Source organism: Canis lupus, chromosome 2 (genome assembly GCF_048164855.1).
Source record: "Canis lupus baileyi chromosome 2, mCanLup2.hap1, whole genome shotgun sequence".
Lineage (NCBI taxonomy): Eukaryota > Metazoa > Chordata > Mammalia > Carnivora > Canidae > Canis > Canis lupus.
Window position 1 is genome coordinate 26,010,922 of NC_132839.1, and position 19,679 is coordinate 26,030,600.

Here is a 19,679-nt window from a genome sequence, read left to right on the forward strand (position 1 = left end):
GAAAGTTTAGCTCTTACATCAAGGCAACTGATAATTCCATATTTACCTTCAATGGAGAAGAGTATTTCTCATTAATATGTAAAGATATACTAGAGATGTTATATGTCGACATATACAAATTTAGAAATAGGAATAAGGGTGAGGTTAGAACTGAAAAAAACATAGGAGACTCATGAGAGATCTTGGGAATGAATGATGGCCTGACTTGGTGATCTGACCAACTGTAAGAGGCTAGTCTGGTTAGAGACTCTGTTCCAGGAGCCCAAAACTACAATTGCTCATAATGAAATCAATATAAACTAAAATGAAATTAAAATACTATGTTACTGATAGTGTTTATGAAATTGTCTTATTGATCATTATGACTAACAATTGAGGGCCTTATCAATATTTTTAAAAAGGGGGGCTCAAAGGTGATTCTTTAAATTTCCATGGTAACCGATCACTATTGGGAAATTATCTCTGAAATGGTTTTAGTTTATGTTAGTTATGTCTTGGGTTGGTTTTATCTCATCTGTAAGAAGTGAAAAAACAAAATCATATGTTGAACATTTACAAAAAAAAAGTTAAAATTTGGGATCCCTGGGTGGCGCAGCTGTTTGGCGCCTGCCTTTGGCCCAGGGCGCAATCCTGGAGACCCGGGATCGAGTCCCACGTCGGGCTCCCGGTGCATGGAGCCTGCTTCTCCCTCTGCCTGTGTCTCTGCCTCTTTCTCTCTCTCTGTGACTATCTAAAAATAAAAATTAAAAAAAAGAAAAAAGTTAAAATTTATTCAATTACTGGGTACAGTAGGAAGAGAGAAAGAATATAGTCTGAATTACACAAATATGCACTTCAACCTTCCAGGCTAATATTTTCCTTTTTGGATAATTTTCTTGTTAGCCTTTAAAGCTTTCAATACAAGATGAAAATTAATTAAACCAAAGAAATTGTTTCAGGAAAAACAAAATGAAACAAAGCAAGAAAGAAAAAAAATTCCATAGCCACAGGAGGTAAAGGTAATTTCCTCTGGATAACAATTTCAATGAACTCTTTGTTTTTTGATATAATAATAAAAAAAAAATGTTGAATCTAAATAGGCAACTCTGGCCTTTAACTACTATTATAACTTGTGTAGAAGTATAAAATTCAGGTTAAATCATCAGCAATTAATTCTGTGAGCTAGATACTATGTCTGTCCTGAAATATAGTTTCTTTTTTTTAATAAATTTATTTTTGATTGGTGTTCAACTTACTAACATACAGAATAACACCCAGTGCTCATCCCGTCAAGTGTTCCCCTCAGTGCCCATCACCCATTCACCCCCACCCACCGCCCTCCTCCCCTTCCACCACCCCTATGAAATATAGTTTCTACAGCAAGGATTTCACTTTCTTTTCTTATTAATTAGGAAATTAAGAAGTGAGGGGAGGGAAGACTGCAGTTATAAAATCATTATTCTCACTAATAATAACTATCTTGTATTGTACATGAATTTTTCTCCAGGCACTGTAATAAGGACTATACTTTTAAAAATCTAAATTAAAGGGACGCCTGGGTGGCTCAGCAGTTGAGTATCTGACTTAGGCTCAGGTCATGATCCTGAGGTCCTGGGATTGAGTCCCACATCAGGCTCCCTGCAGGGGAGCCTGCTTCTCATTCGGCCTATGTCTCTGCCTCTCTTTCTCTGTGTCTCTCATGAATAAATAAATAAAATCTTTTTTAAAAATCTAAATTAAAAAAATCGAATATCAACATCCTTAAAAAGTAGGTACTATTATGATCATCCCCACTTGACTATAGAGGCAGGCACCCGAGGCTCAGACAGTCTTGGTATTTTCCCAAAGTCACATGGCTAGTAGAAATGTCAGAGGGGTGCCTAAGTCCAGGCTGTCTGACTCCAAAACCATGAACTTGATACAGCTTAGACTTTAAGGGAGTATATGTTATGATGGAAAATAGGTTTAAAATTTCCACAAATGGACAGGAAACCTTAAATAAATGAAAAAGAAAACTTATGGCTGGGTGTCGATACGTCAAACTAAAGAATGATTGAAAAATTAGTTTGTATTTTGAGGCCATATTGAATGAGCCAGGGCTTCCTGGTTTCATGAAGAAACTCAGCATGCTCCATCATGGATGAGTGCTGATGTATACTTGGCAGAGGAGATAATATGATATGTAAGACGTAGACATTTTTTTATTTCTTAGGAAGTTCAGTCTTAAATAAACTAGCACCTTCCTTTCCTCCCTATGGTCCTCCCTCTTGTCTTCTCTGCCTCTCTTCCTTAACAGAAGCCATCTTAAAACACAGTAAGAATATATAATTGAGGTTTTATCTCCTATCCTATGATAATTCTGGCATCCAATGATTTATTTAAATAAACACCAATTCTTAATTGCTTTTCTCTTGATCAGTATAAATTATTTTTATCATTAACTTTGATACATTATTTTGTCCACCCATAGCCCACGATCACAGTAAGGTCTTATTGAACAGTGTAGTGAGTACAAGGAGATCTGTACAGACTTAGAGTTTAAGTTTTAGCCCTACTTCCATGCTAAGTAGTTATTTAGCCTTACAAAAGTAACTTCATTTCTACAACCTATAAAGTGAACTTTATAGATAAGTTGGACTAAGTGAATTCTATTTCCTCCAACAGTAAGATTTTATATTCTTTCTGAGGTATCATTTAAATTTTCAAATGTCATTTAAAATTTCAAGAGCCTGTGTGGCTCAGTTGGCTGGGTGTCTGCCTTCGGCTCAGATGGTGATCCCAGAGTCTTAGGATTGAGCTCCAAGTCTGGCTCCCTGCTCAGTGGGGAGCCTGCTTCTCCCTCTCTCCCTGCTCATGCTCTCTCTCTCATTTTCTCTGTCTCTTACTCAAATAAATAAATAAAATCTTTAAAAAATAAAATAAAATAAAATTTCAACTATCAATGTGGGATAGAAAAAAAATTCATCACACACAATTTTTACCTTGGATAGTATGTCACCATCCCTCCTAATACTATCCTCCTAACACAAGCCCTGTTTCATCCAACAGTGCCCTTCTCAACCCTTTGAGTTGACCACTGCCCAACTACCTTGCATATAAGATCGGTTCCTAGCAAGACTGACAGATGGTTTGGTGACCTGGACAGAGCTATGACTAGAACTCATAGGAACTGCAGAGGAATATTTACAATTCACAGCACATTTTCTTCCACAATTGACACCGTTTTGCAGACGTGTGAGAAAGTGGGGGCTAAGGATGCAAAATCAGATGTCTTCATGATTCAATAGTAAATTTACCTCTCAGGGCTCAGAAAAGAACTGTATCACTGAATTCCCATGGGGAAATAAAATCCAACTCACATGATAAAATAGACTTTAATAAAAGACCATTAGAAGCCCAAAATGATGTTGGAATCCTCCAGGAACTAGCAGCACAGGAAGTCATCCATTACCATGCACGGACCTGAATGGACAGGAGAGACATCAACATTGAGAAGCCCAATGAAAGAATGAGCCTGGGAGGGAGGTCCTTCAATAAGACCTCTGGTCATAGAGGAGCACACTCAATGCCAGAAAATAAATAAATAAATAAATAAATAAATAAATAAATAAATAAACAAACAAATAAACAAAAAGCCCAGTGCAGGGGCCGGGGCGGTGGGAGGGGGCGAGTGGGAATTGCTCTTCTCTTTTTCATGCTGCCCTTTTATCCCTTGTTGGTGCCTGTCATTGGCCAAGGCCATTTATCAAGGAGACCAGCATAGTTACGGGTGTTTTGCAGCCTAAAGTAGAGCATAGAACAGCAGAAAATGGATCTGTCTCAGTGAGGGGGCTGGTATGAAAAAAATAACCAGCATAGGAACTCAGATTTTCCAAGACAAGTTTTAGTATAATTGAACTATTTTTCATTCCTTATAGAGAACTAAATGTAAAGAAATGACAATATGATGTAGCAGATAGTCCATATTTTCCTAGTAATCTTTATAGGCAGACAATTTCCTTTTGATTCATTTTCATTTTGATTTTTCATTTTTTTTGGCACTTAGTTGTTAATGAGGAATTGCTTCATTTCCCTCTAATTCTTGCTTTGTTTTGATTGATACATCTCCACATTAGGATCCTGTTAACCACTCTGTAGCACTGGTAGTCACTGGCCGAATCAGACACTTCTCTTTACCCTGTTACAGCTTAGCATGTGAAATTGCAGACTGCCTTCTATCCTCACATTTTGAGCTCAAAAAGTTAGCAATTCTGATTTTTAAGTTGAAGTAACAGTGAATGTAGCCTAAGAGAATGACTATATAACATTTAGGGTGGACACTATTTCTGAATTTCTATTTGCTATCTCTGAAGCTCTGGAGAACAATAATTAAAACATGGACATACTCATGTCATTTGGGAGATGTTATTTCCCAGCGAACCACTATATAGACCGTATTGTTCTTATTAAGCATGTTATTTTGTCATGTTATTCTAAAACATGACACTGAAGTGTTAACAGACTAAGAATAAAACTGAACCCAGTGTATGCCAAGTCTGGGCAGTTTATAAACCCAGTGGAGCTTGCTGTTAACATGTAGCTTGGCAAACTCACTCATAGTCTGAGCTGCAAGTTGGGCTGTTTTCTACCTCACTGTAGCCCTTAAGATTCTGGGATCAGACCAGAGCTGTCAGCTTGGTTTAGTGAAACAGAATCCAGTTCTCTCTTCCATGCCTTCAGTTTCTTACAAGAAAATTAACTATAATTTAAGCTATATATATATTGACATATACATATCCAGAATTGTTAAATGAAAAGTATTTTCAGACTACAGTAAGACTTTAAAATCACCTTTGGATCTTAAAGTAGACCTATTTGGTTTTATATTTTACCATTTTTCCCTTCTTTATTCTCTTTTCATGTAAACTTATTTCTAGAAGAGCATTTCAAATTCCAGATAACACATCCAGCAACAAAGACTATTTAAAATTATAGAAAAATATTTTACTCTTTTTAATTTATAGTTTTGTCGCTTAGTCTTATTTGTATCACTACAGCTAAATGAGTCTGAACATAGTAGCACAGAAAAATATACAAACATACAAACATACGAAAATTTGTGTTCTCCAATTGTAGAGGGAACATTCAGAATAAATATGAATTCTTGTGTTTACCACCCAAAAGAAGATAGAAGAGTTAAAATACCATGGGATAAGGGGTATAAAAAACACATTTCTGGAATGCCTGGGTGGTGCAGTCAGTTAAGCATCTGACTCTTGGTTTCAGCATAGGTTATGATCTCAGGGTCCTGAGACCAAAGCCCAAAATGGGCTCTGTGCTCAGAGGGGAGTCTGCTTGAGATTCTTTCTCTCTGTCCCTTCTCCACTTGTGTTCTCAATCTTTCTGTCTTTCAAATAAATAAATAAATCCTTAAAACACACACACACACACAAACACATTTCTAAGGAGTTCTGAGGATGAAGGCTGGGATCAGAAGTGGCTTCACAGTAATCTCTTTTGGGATGGGCTTTAAAGGATAAATAGGAGTTCATTTAGTAAACAGGAGAGAAAAGGCATTCTAGAAACAAGGAATAGAATCTTCAAGAAATAGTTCCGCTACCTAGAATGTGGCCTTTGCAGAGATGTTATTATGAGAGATAAGATCAGGGTTTGCAGGAGCCAGATCAACAAGTGTGTTTTGTGTCTGAATGAAGAAATTGTTTATCTTCTAAACATTGCTTAGGCAACTGTGATATTTTTCAATTAGATCTTCATTCTGATTACATGAGTAATTTAGAACCTACAAAAATGTCATAACTTTCAGAAGTTAAAGGAAAAGGTGAAAATTCACTCATTATAACCCCATTGTTTACACACTAATATATTTATTCAGTTTTTCAATGCTAATTTTAATTTCAATAAGATCAGTTTCTATATATTATTTTGTAATGTACTTCCTATATCAATGTATCTTAGAGATCCTTCCATGTGAGTACATATAAATCAAACATATTCAATTTAATACTCACATAATTCCATCCAAAAAATTTGCTTAGGAAGGATGTATGGGCATACCCACACTTGCTTTGGAAAGGTAAAACTGCTCACAGTGTGGGAGGCAGGGATTCAAGCAAATGCAGATTGTTCAAACAACTGGCTTTTTCAATGGTTTTTAAACTCTCTATATTCTATATCCCTAATAACTGATACTCTTTCTGGAGAGCCAAATGCCAGCATGGGACTCCTGTTGCTAGAATCATACCTGGAGATGATCTGGATTAGCATCCTTGTTTCCCCATGAGCACTGTTTCTATAACTGAGGGGCAACTGGGTGAATCACAAACAATCTCTGGCTAAGAATGGATCACATATTTGGCCATAAAACCAGCCTCAATAAAATTAAGAAGATTGAAATCATACCATGCCTCTTGTCTGATCACAATGGTATGAAACCAGAAATAAGTCACAAGGAAAAACTGGAAAAAACACAAACACATGAAGATTAAACATGATATTAAACAACCAATGAGCCAATGAGCAATCAAAGAAGAATTTTTTAAAAATACATGAAGACAAATGAAAATGAAAACACAATAATATAAAATCTCTGGGACACAGTAAAAGCAGTTCTAAGAGGCAATTATATAGCAATACAGGCTTACCTCAAAATATAACAAAAAGATCAAATAAACAACTTAAACTTACACCTAAAGGAACTAGAAAAAGAAAACAAACAAACAAAAAACAAGACAAAACAAAAAAATTAAGTCCAAGATAAGTAGAAGAAAAGGAAATAGTCAAGCTCAGAGCAAAAATAAATGAAATAGAGATTAAAAATAGAAATAGAAAAATAAATCAATGAAACCAAGAGTTGTTCTTTGAAAAGATAAATAAAAATGACAAACCTTAAGCCAGATTCATCAAGAAAAAGAAAGGACCCAAATAAACAAAATCAGAAATGAGAGATAAGAAATAAAAACAGACACTACAGAATATAAAAGATTATAAGAGAGTATTATGAAAAATTATATACCAACAATATGGGCAACCTAGACGAAACACATAAATCCTAGAAACACATAATCCTCCAAAACTGAACCAGGATGAAGTAGAAAATCTGAACAGACCAATTACAATTAATGAATTTGAGTCAGTAATCAAAAATACCAAAAAATAAAAATCCAGGACCAGATGGATTCCAAGGCAACTTAGACCAAACTTTTAAAGAAGTGTTAATACCCATTCTCTTCAAACTATTCCAAAAGACAGAATAGGAAAGAAAATGTCCAAATATATTCTATGGGGTCAGCATTACCCTGATACCCAAACTAAACAACAGCACCACACAAAAAAACAAAACTATAGGCCAATATCTCTGATGAACATAGATGTAAAACTCCTCAACAATATAGTAGCAAACTGCATGCAACAACAAATTAGAAAGATCATCCACCCTGATCAGATAGAATTTATTCCGGGGATACAAGGATGGTTTAATATTTGCAAATCAACCAATGTGACACACCACATCAGGAAAAACAAAGGGTAAAAACCATATGATCGTCTCAACAGATGTAAGAAAAAGCATTTGATAAGTTTCAACATCCATTCATGATAAAAACTCTCAACAAAATGTAGTTAGAACATACCTCAATGTAATAAAGGTATATATGACAAGCCCACATAGATCAACATCATACTCAATGGCAAAAACTGACAGCTTTCCCTCTAAGGTGAGAAACAAGACAAGGATGTCCATTCTTGTCACTTTTATTCAAAGTAGTACTGGAAATCCTAGCCACAGTAATAAGACAAGAAAAAGAAATAAGAGGCCTTCATATTTGTGAAGAGGTTTAAACTGTCTCTCTTTGCAGATGATATAATACTATATACATAGACAATCCTAAAGACTCCATCAGAAAACTACTAGAAGTAATAAATTCAATAAGGTGGCAGGATACAAAATTAATACCTAGAAATTGGTAGTGGTTTTGTATACTAACAGCAGAAAGAGAAATTAAAAACAACAACAACAACAACAACAACACCATTTACGATTGCACCAAAAAATTAGAATACCTAGGAATAAATTTAACCAAAGAAGTGAAAGACCTATACTTTGAAAACTGTAAAACACTAATGAAAAAATTAAAGAAGACACAAACAAATGGAAAGATATTCCAAGTTCATGGACTGAAAGAATTAATATTTTTAAATGTCTAAATTGCCCAAAGCAATCTATAGCATCAATGCAGTACCTATCAAAATACGAAGAGCATTTCCACAAAACTAGAACAAGTAATACTAAAGTTTGTATTTTATAAACTACCCTGAATAACCAAAGCAATTCTGAACAAAAAAGAAGGGCAAAACTGAAAGTGTCACAATCCCAGATTTCAAGATATACTGCAAAGCTATAGAAATCAAAACAATATAGTAGTGGCACAAAACTAAACACATAGATCAACAGAAAAAAACAGAGAATCCAGAATAAACCCATAATTATACAGTCAGTTAATCTACGACAAAGGAAGCAAGAATATACAATGGGAAAAAGACACTCTTTTCAATAAATGGTGCTGTGGAAACTATACCTACACATAAAAGAATGAAACTGGACTACTATCTTATACCATATACAAAAATAAACTCGAAATAGATTAAAGATCTAATTGTGAGACCTGAAACCATAAAAATTCTAGAAGGGAACACAGGCAGTAATTTCTCTGATACTGGCCATGCAACATTTTTCTAGATATGTCTCGAAGGCAAGGGAAACAGAAGCAAAAGTAAATTATTGGGGCTACATCAAAATAAAAAGCTTCTGTTCAGCAAAGGAAATCATCATCAGCAACAGAAGCAAAAGTAAATTATTGGGGCTACATCAAAATAGAAAGCTTCTGTTCAGCTTCTGTCAACAAACAAAAAGACAGTCTACTAAATGGGAGAAGATATTTGCAAATGATACTTCCAATAAAGGGGTTAATATTCAAAATATATAAAGAATGTATGCAACTCAATACTGAAAAACCAAACAACCGAATTAAAAAATGGGCCAAGTACCTCAATAGACATTTTTTTAAGGAAGACATACAGATGGTCAACAGACACATGAAAGATGCTCACCACTAATCAGGGAAATGCAAATCAAAACTACAAAGAGATATCATTTTAATCCAGTTAGAGTGGCTAAAATCAAAATGACAAGAAATAACAAGTGTTAGCAAGGATGTGGAGGAACAGGAACCTTCATACACTGTTGGTGGGAATGTAAATTGCTGCAGCCACTGTGGAAAAGAGTATGGAGGCTCCTCAAAAAATTAAAAATAGGAGTGCCATATGACCCAATAATTCAACTATTGGGTTTTTATCCAAAGAAAATGAAAATACTAATTCAAAAAGATAGATATATGTACATTTATGTTTACTGCATTATTTACAATAGCCAAATATGGAAGCAACTTAAATGTCCATCAATAGATGAATAGATAAAGAAAATGTGGTATATAATGTGCATAATAAGATATTATGCAGCCATGAAAATGACGAGATCCTGCCATTTGAGAGATGGATGAACCTAAGGGTTGTTATGCTAAACACAATAAATCAGACAGAGAAAACAAATACCATATGATTCCACTCATAAGTGGAATTCAAAAAAAAAAAAAAAAAGAATAAACATACAAAAAGCAGAATCAGGCCTATAAATACCAGAGAACAAAATGATGGCTCTAGAGGGGAGCATGATGGAGGGTTGGGAAAAATAGGTGAAGGAAAGAGGAAGACACAGGCTTCCAAATATGGGATGAATAAATCATGGGAATAAAAGCCTCATAATAAGGAATACAGTCAATGATATTGTAATAGTAATGTAATGAGACAGATGGCAGCTACACTTTTGGTGAGCACAGCATAATGTACAAACTTGCACCCCTGAAACTAATGTAACATTGTGTTGTCAATTAAATTTAAATAAATTTTAAAAGGCAGTCTCTGGCTAGACTTATTATAAACTTTGAAGCATAAATAAGTATTAGAAGGAAGTGTAGAGAAAAAAAACCATTATATTTCCAATATAGGAGGCAATATTTACTATTTTTAGAGAGTAAGATTAGATCTCATTTCTCCTCAGCATGACTTACAATAGAAATGTCTCTGAGATTATCTTTAGCCACAACTGAACTGAAAAATTAAGGAATTGAGGAAGTGGAGATGAAGTGAGGAACTCTGTTCCTGTAAGCATGTGCCTTCTGATGCCTCCCTATATCATAAACTAGAGACTAGCAGCACCCTGGGAGGAAGTGACTTCTACCAAGTGAATTAGCTTAGAAGCAGATCTTTCTCAAGTTGAGCTTTTGGGTGACTATATCTGAGATCTTGATTGCAGCCTGTGAGAAAAGCAGAGGAGTAGCTAAACCCTGCCTGGTTCCTGGTCTACAGACAAGACAATAATAAATGCTATTGTTTCAAGCCATTTAGTTTTGGAGTAACTTGTTAAATAACAGTGTATAATTTTAATACACACTTCTACTTCCTGCCTACCATTCTCACACTGAAGTCTTGATTCTGGCTACTGCTGTGGCAACCAACTTTTCACAGGTGTGAGCTGACAGTAGCTTACCTTAGCTGCACTATTTGTTCTCATTTTGTGCCCTAAACATTCTGACACTACAAGTATAAGACTCCTGTGAGAAGTCGCTCAGCAACTTATCTTACATGAGCAAACCTGAGTCGGGGAGGAGTAATTTTCCTCTACCTTTCTAGGTTCTGTGGCTAGGATCCCCTTATAATAAAAGACAGGTTAACAGGAGAAAAACATAATTTTCATTCCAATCTTAGTATATGTGCTGTCGAAGTGAGCATGGAAAAAATCATGTTAACTATGTTTGCCCCACAAAAATATGAGGTTCCAAAGGCAGCCAGATGATTGAGGCTTATATACCATCTTAAGCTAAGGAAAGGGATAAAGTCTGGAGCTTCAGAAGGGGGAAATGAAAAGAGGACATGTTTGCCCAGCCAAACCAAGCAGATGAGTCTTTGAGGTGAAAAAGTTATCTCTGGTCACAGCTCTCTTCCAGTGATATGCCCCCTTTCTAATGTAGATTTCTCTTACAAAATGGTCATTGCTACTCCTGTTTTCAGAGCTTCTCTTTTGTTTGCAGTATCTCAAAATAATCTGCCCCAAATATTCCTTATACCAAAAAGTTATATTTTGGATGGTAAATTCTGCTACCCTTCACCAGGGAGTTGCAAAGAAGTTACTCCTTGCGAGGCACCTCTTGACCAGTGAAGCACAGGAGCTAGTAGAAACATTTTCCCTCTTTTGTTGCACAGATGGACAATTTTAATAGTCCACACAGAAGGCCCCAATGTGATTAAGCACCAGTCGCTTGCAGCAATGACCAACTCATTTATGCATCCTTCTTTGGCTTTCTCTCCTATTAACCTTTTATCAGAGAAAATGTATTTTACAAAATAAACTATCTGCACTCAAGCCTTTGTCTCAGGCTCTGATTTTGGTTGGGTCCCGGGAACCTAAGCTAAGGCATTTTGTCTCCTTTTAGCATGGTGTTACCAGGCCAAGGAACTGCTGAGATATTGATGACTCTGTTTCTTACATATTAAAGCAAATTCCTAGTCTATTCTAGTAAACACATACTCTTTTTGTGGCTTAAAATTACACATTGTCTCTTACGTCTTACTATTTCTCACCTCACAGACAACAAAATGTTAGCTCAACATTCTCTCTGACAGACATTGCCATAAAAGCATGTATATAATCAGTCACAATTCAAATACACTGTATACTTGGATCAAAATGTAATCGTCCAACTTCAGATGTTTGCAGTGCATCAGCCTATCATGTACACCAACTGAGCACCCCTAGGAAATACAATTGTTTAAGCTGATTTTACATGTGGGTTTGGTTCCCAGGCAACTCTTTTGTTATTTTTATAGAAATATGAGTAAAAGAGCACCTCTGCTACTAGAATCAGATACCTGTACAAACCCCCAAATCTCCAGTCCATCTCAGATAGCATCCCAAACGACACTGGCTCCTACAGAGCTTGTACAATGCCTGACAGCTCTGTGCAGAAAAAAAGGTCAAATCCCAGATCCTAACCCTGTGGTCTTTGCCCCAGAATCCAGATAATATTTTTTTTCTTGCAAAAGCTGTCTGGGTCTGTGTGTGGGAGAGAGAGTATTTTACAACTGACCTTTCAAGAAATTCCACAGATCTATTTTTTAAGAAGAAAAATGTAGTGTCTCCCTCACCATTTCCTAATTTAGAAAGAAAATTCGTTTTCATTTAAAATCACTGGCAAAATTTCTAAGAATGATAAAAGAGACTCCTAAATAAAATGCATTTATTCTTGGATTACATAGCTCTCTCTTTCCCTTCCTGATCTCGTGCTGAGATAAAACTTCTAATTCTCTCAACTCTGGAAGATAACTCTTTTCGGATAACACTTTTATCCCCAAAACCAAGTTGATTGGCTCTCAACTCTACTTGGTTTTTATCCCAACACTAATGAGGGATGAAAGCAGAAGGGAAAATTGGGGAGATTTTCCAAAGTAGCCTAAAGAGGCTATTGAAATTGCCTCTGAGCCTTTCAGGGCAACTTGGGGCCTTCTAAAGAATTTAAGTATAAATAAGCAATTTTCACATAGCAACAACCTTGCTGTGGAAACTAAATGAGTTACACAACAGCTTGTGGTCATGTATAAATTTGTTCTTATCTTTCTCTGCCCTTTGTCTAAAACAACCAACTCTTTCTTAAAGGGCCAGACACAAAAAAGGGCTTACTAGCCATATAGTCTCAGTCACAACTGCTCAACTCTCCCCTTGTAGAGTGAAAATAGCCAGGGACGGTATATAGATTAATGAATGTGGCTATGTTCTAATAAAACTTTATTTATAAAAACAAGGCCAGCTTGACAGCTGTATTTTTCCAAACCACAGTCTAAAAACAGAAATTTAAAGAACTATGAAATGAGGTTTTATATATATATATAAAATATATATATATAGTTTCTATGACATCTTCTTGTCCCATTTCACCAATATAATTAAAATTTATTAAAATATACGGAAAGAGGAGAGATGTCTTTGTGGCACATATGGAAATAGGAACATAACTTTGAAAAACTTCCAGAAAAGGAAACAACTGAAAATAATAAAGGGCTGACTACACTGATGGATAATCCAAGTTCAGCTTCACAGTATGTCTGCTATACTTTGAAAGTTCAAGAAAAATGCTACTCTGTGTAATGGATAGTTGTGTCAAACATATAAATAAAAATGCAAACAGGTCATTGATTCAAGCAGATAATGGCTAAATAAAACTATTTCTAAAATAACTATCTCCTTGACCAAAATAGATACATCCCCATCTCAATGTAATGAGTGTGCTGCCATGCATTCCACAATACGGATATGTCAGTATGTCTGACATAACATTGATAAGCTGGGGTAACATTCAAAAATTCCTCTCTGTCTGCCTCATCCAAAATTTTGTGTAAGATCTCTAAAGGGTATGAGAAACTCAGAAATCATAAGTGAAAAGTGTTATATAAATGTTTCTCAGGTACGTTATCCAAATTTTTCTCAGGAGAATAGCCATAACTATCAACAGCTTCTCACAGAATTCCATGAGCCCCGAATAAGAAAAACCACATTTTTGGTGAATAAATGAGAAAAATAAAACCGTTCACTAAACCTAAATTTTAGTCCAGCTTACAGGGTGTGACTGGAAGGACAGCAAGGAGGTAAAAAAATAAAATCCAAGTAAAATATGTCCTTCCATTGAAACCTCAAATGTCACAATTCCTTGATTCCTTTGTGTTCATGATTATACTTTATTTGTGCTCCATTTTTAAAATATCTTTTGTTCTAAAATATTCTTCATACATGAAACTTGCTTATGATAGAATATCACACATACACACACACATACACCCAAATGGTGGAATTTCTACTTCTGCACCATGATTCAGGGAGTTTAAAGTAGGGTTGCTACCTTTAGCAAACAAAAATAGAGAACATCCAGTTAAATTTAAATTTTGTATAAGATATGCTAAAAAATTACTCAGTGTTATCTGAAATTCTAATTTCACAGGATATCTTGCATTTTATCTGGCAAAGCTGGAAGGAATATCAATCCCAACTACAATGAAAAGGAACTAAAGTAGCTTCAAATTCATGTCATTTTTTAACTCCTCAGAGAACTGGAGTTGTAGAACAAATAACTGGCTCAGAATTTGAGAAGAAACAGGCACCTACTGGGACAAAGGAGATGGAGGCATTCACTTACCTGGGTTAAAAGCAAAAGGAGACAAGTAAGATTCAATTGATGAATTGGCGAAGGCCAAGGCAGGATGGGGAAGACAGCATGAAAGCACTGAGAACCACAGAAATTGGGAAAGTGCATACCTTCAGCCCTTGTTTCACTATAAACACACCACCAGATGCTAACATACACAAAAAAGAAAAAGTTTTAAGAACTATCAATTTTGATGCAAATGTGGTCAGGGGACAGCAGTCCTGTCAGGGAAGCAGGACACCTCATCTATTTTCCTCATCTCCCCTACTGAACAAAAGTCTTAATCTTTGGGGAAAGGGGAGGAGTAATAATGACACCATCCTTAGGGCATAAGCGAAAACTCTTTGCAGCTGGGGGAGGAAAATAGACAAAGAGAAAAGCTTAATCCTATGTTAGAGGCATGAATACACACTGGCCTCAAAAATACAGCCAGGGAAGCAAGTAAGGAATTAAGAAAGCCATACTTCCAAGACTCTACCTAAGACTGAGATTTAATCATGACAATAGAGAATGTTCCATACCACTGTCCTCTATCACTAAGAAAAATGTTCAAACAAGTTACAAGAATACTGCAGAGAGAGGGAGTAAGAATGTACAAAGAGAGAACAAGAATGTATGAAGAGAACCTCTTTGAGGCAAAATAGAAAGAGAAGACGAGACAGACACTGCTCTCCGAACAAACTCCCATCCTGAACACAAGGCGGCCCTAAGAAATGTGAAGCCCTTGGAACACTGGGGGTAACCATAGCAGCAAAACCCCTGAAAACCAGTCCAACCACTCACAGTATTACCTCCAATACCCATACTAAAGACCTAATGAAAGGAAAAGTGTGTCCATCTCCAGGCATTAAAAACTATTTACCTCAGTCTCTTCTATCATATAAGCTTTCACAAAATATTATGAGATATATGAAAAGGAAAGAAAGAGACACAAAGAAGAGCAATCATTGAACCAGACTTAGCTATGGCACAGTCATGGAGCTATCTAACAGGGAATTTTAAAATAACAATGAAAAGCTCTAAACAAAGGTAGGCAATATGCAAGATCAGATGAATAGTTTTATCAGAGAAACATGAATCTAATGAAAATGCTAAAACTGAAAACCACAGCAAAGCTAATGGATGGCAATGACAGGCTCCACGAACTCCTTCAATGAAATTATCACTTAACCTGGAGATAAGGCAATAGAAATTACCCAAAATGAAACAAAGAGAGAGAGAGAGAGAGAGAAAAGAGTGAAAAATAAACCAATAGCTACAGGACAATGTCAAGCATTTATAACTTTTACATAACAGGAATCCCCCAAAGAGAAGACAAAACAGTATAAAAGAAATACTTGAAGAAAAAATGGCCAGGAACTCCCTCAAATTAATGGTAGATGCCAAAGTGGTCAGAGAAAAGCAAGTCAGAATAAATACTAACACACACACACACACACACACACACACACACACCCTCTAATTCTGTATTCAAACTACTGAAAACTAAAGACAAAATTTTGAAAGCAACCAGAAGAAAAAGAAACATTACATAGAAAGGAAAAAAAGGTTAAGTATTAAAGCAGATTTCTTACCAGAAGCCATATAAAACCAGAAGACGATGTGAAAGATGCTTAAAGTGCTTGTGTGGGTGTTATGGGGAAACAGTCAGCCCAGAATTCTACAACCTATGAGGACAACTTTCAAAACTGTAGGAGACAAAAGAGACTTTCTCAAACAAATAAGATAAATGGAATCACTGCCTACAAATCTATTCTGCAAGGAATCTAAGAGGAATTTCACCAGGCAGAAGGATATCAGACTGAAACTTCTGTATACAAAATGAAACAAAGAACACCAAAGACTGGGAGAAAATATCTGCAAACCATACATCTGATACTTTTTTTTTTTTTTAAGATTTTATTTATTTATTCATGATAGTCACAGAGAGAGAGAGGCAGAGACACAGGCAGAGGGAGAAGCAGGCTCCATGCACCGGGAGCCCGACGTGGGATTCGATCCCGGGTCTCCAGGATCGCGCCCTGGGCCAAAGGCAGGCGCCAAACCGCTGCGCCACCCAGGGATCCCCATACATCTGATACTTATATAAAGAATTCTCAAAACCCAACGAGAAAACACACAACCCAATTTAAAAAAATGAGACCCATTTCTGAACAGATGCTTCACCATGGATAGTAAATAAACATATGAAAGGTTGTTCAACATCAGTAGTCACTAAGGCAAACCACAGTAAGTTAGCAAAAACACAGCATAGCTAACATTAGGAAAAGCGGGCAAATAGATTCAATGGCTGTCTTTGCAAATCTTCTGTAAGTATTACATGATTTCAAACTAAAAAGTGTCAGGGGGCTCATGGGTGGCTCAATTGGTTGAGCATTCAACTCTAGATCTTGGCTTAGGTCTTGATCTCACAGTACTGAGTTTGAGTCCCACATTGGATTCCATGCCCCCTATCTACCTATCATCTACTTGTCTATTAGAAAGAAAGAAAGAATGAAAAAAATAAATAAAAGAAAGAAAGAAAGAAAGAAAGAAAGAAAGAAAGAAAGAAAGAAGAAGAGAGAAAGAAAGGAAGGAAGGAAAGAAGAAGAAGAAGAAGAAGAAGAAGAAGAAGAAGAAGAAGAAGGAGAAAGAAAGAAAGAAAGAAGAAAGAAAGAAAGAAAGAAAGAAAGAAAGAAAGAAAGAAAGAAAGAAAGAAAGAAAGAAAAGAAAAAGAGAAAAGCAGGGAAGGAAAGAAGGAAGGAAGGAAGGAAGGAAGGAAGGAAGGAAGGAAGGAAGGAAGGAAGGGAAGGAAGGGAGAAGAAAGACATGGGACAATTTTCTATTCTTGAGAGTCTAGTAGCAAAGGATCATGGTTCCCAGTAGGGAGAGCATCAGAAGAAAGAAGACACCTTGAGGACTACTAAAGGCACAACTTGGCCAGGGAAGGTTCTGCCAAAGGACTACCAGTTGATTTTTCTTAAGTTGCCCTTGAAGGAAACCAGAATATGTAACCCTAAAATATCCCTCTTTGACATAGAAATTATTTTGAACTGAAGGCAATTAAGAAGCTACAACTGCAGGGGGGAAAAGCCACCTCTCTTCTGTTTAAAGGCAGGATATAAATCCTTTTACTGGAGACAGACTCTTATCAGCCCAGAGATGATTCCAGATGAATTTGCAAACAAACCTTACTCCATTAGTTCCCTCCCATATATTTACCTTCCCACAGTTTGCTGCCCTTGGGAGCCAAAAACTGCTTTCCTTTGTGCTGTCATTTCTCTACTAATGTTCTCTGTTGAAGATGCTACGTAATATATATAAGCTGGAATTCTAAGTTGCCATTTTTAAGTACTTTTGGCTTAGGTTTCTCCCACGTGATATGCATTGAATGCACTAATACACTGTTTTTCTCTTATTAATCTGTCTTTTTTCTTAAAGATTCTCAGCTAAAAACCAATGGTAGATAGAGGCAAAGTTCTGCCTCTCCTACACCTTTATGGATTCGAAGACATCCTGGCGACTCTAGCTGACAGCACAAGTGTATTCAGGGCATCCATAAACCTTTTAAGTTTTGGCAACCACATATGATCGAATCTGGAATGACGGATTTTCCTTAGTTGTTTTCTAGGACCTCCCCCATGTTAGAAATGAAGTATGATAGACGGAGGAGAAGACAAGGAGTTTCTCAAGAGGTGAACTATCTGGTATATTTACATGATCTCATTCTTCAGTTCAGATTTATTATAGTGTCCAGTGATGAAACACATTTAAGTTAAAAAGTGGTCTCTTTTGGTGGTGATTGCGCCTGTCTTAATGACTACCTCCACTTGCAGTTACAGGCAATTTTCCCTTTCATTTAAGACAATTCTAAGACCCCACCAGGCGGAAGTTGATTTGGGGGCTTCATGCAGACCTAGCTTCACTGATTGGGCCTTGGTAAGCTCACCTCCTAGACGTTTTTATTCTTCAGTCTTAAGAGCCTTTTTAAGAAAAGTTACAAATGTTAATGTTCTGGATTCAGACTTCAGTGTTCAAAATCCTTTGCAGGTGTGCTCACATATAATCACATTAAACATCTGGCGAATTTCTCAGAAAATGTTGGCTTACAATAGTCCTTGAATTTAGTTCATGATTCTATCAATTAAATTGAAAATAACCAAAAACGTGACTTATAATTTCCTCCACTCAGCTCCACACATGACCACTTTTTAGGAAGCCAAATACAATCTTATTTTTGGCTGATGAACCATACATCAAAAACCACATTTCTGCATATGTATAAAATAGAGACCTATGTGAAGAATTTCTAGCAAGTGCTCCAAATAATACTTCTCCAGAAATAAATACGTAGAAAATCACTCTTTGCTCCGTTGAACTAGTTACGCTTTTTCTGGAGGCACCATTGGCTGTATTTTACTCTTCTCTCTCTGTTAGTTATTCTAGCTCCAAAAAGGAAAATTATGCCCTGAGACGTTCCTCCTTTCATCACTCATTTTTCTCCGCACTCAAGGAACAGAGGAACAATCTCAATCATAAAGTTCCCAGAGGTATTCCTTATCCTTCTCATCCTATTTAATTGGCTTAAAAACGGATGTTACAATGCTCCATCTGCATGGCACTTTTGACTGCAACACTCCAGAGGCTTTCCCGCTCCAGACAGGAAAGGACTTGTCCTGGGGAATACATCCTCTGACCACAGGCTCCTGCGCCCATGCCTTACTAAGAGCCTAAAGAACACCTTGCATCAGGTCAGTTTTCTCTTCTTACCCCCAAACCTTCTCTCATTCCCCTTTCCCATGAGAAGCATGCTTTTACTGGGAGACTCTGCCTTTGGGTGTATCATTTTTGTGTGAAGCAGACAATTTCACTGAAATGAAAGAGAAAGAGTAGCTACCATCAAGGGCAGGGACCACAAGACTTATATTACTCTGTGGTGTTTGTTTATTTCTCTATTTCTCCCTTTGGATTACGAGAATCTTGAGGGCAAGTACTATGTCTTGGTGTCACTGTATTTGACCCAGCATAAATGTCCAATTCATTTTAAATATTACTTAGTCAATCATAGTACTCTTTAATCTTTCCACTAACAGCAATAAATATAAACAAACAAACAAACAAAGTAGATAGAAAACCCAGCAAGCAAAAAGCCCAAAGACAAACTCATTGGAGCTTATCTACACTGGGGATTAAGAATAATGAACATTTTGGTTCTCTGAGAAAATTTTTATTTAGATACATGAGATAGATTATCCATACGCAAGGTTCTAAAATCCAGCAATGGAGAGGAAGCAAGAAAACAAAGATGGTGAAAGTTCTGCTTCTTGTAAGCAAGACAACTTTCTAACGACTATATAGCCCATAACAGCTGGTTTGGCCAATTCCCTTTTTCAGCCTGCACTTGGGGCATGATGAAGT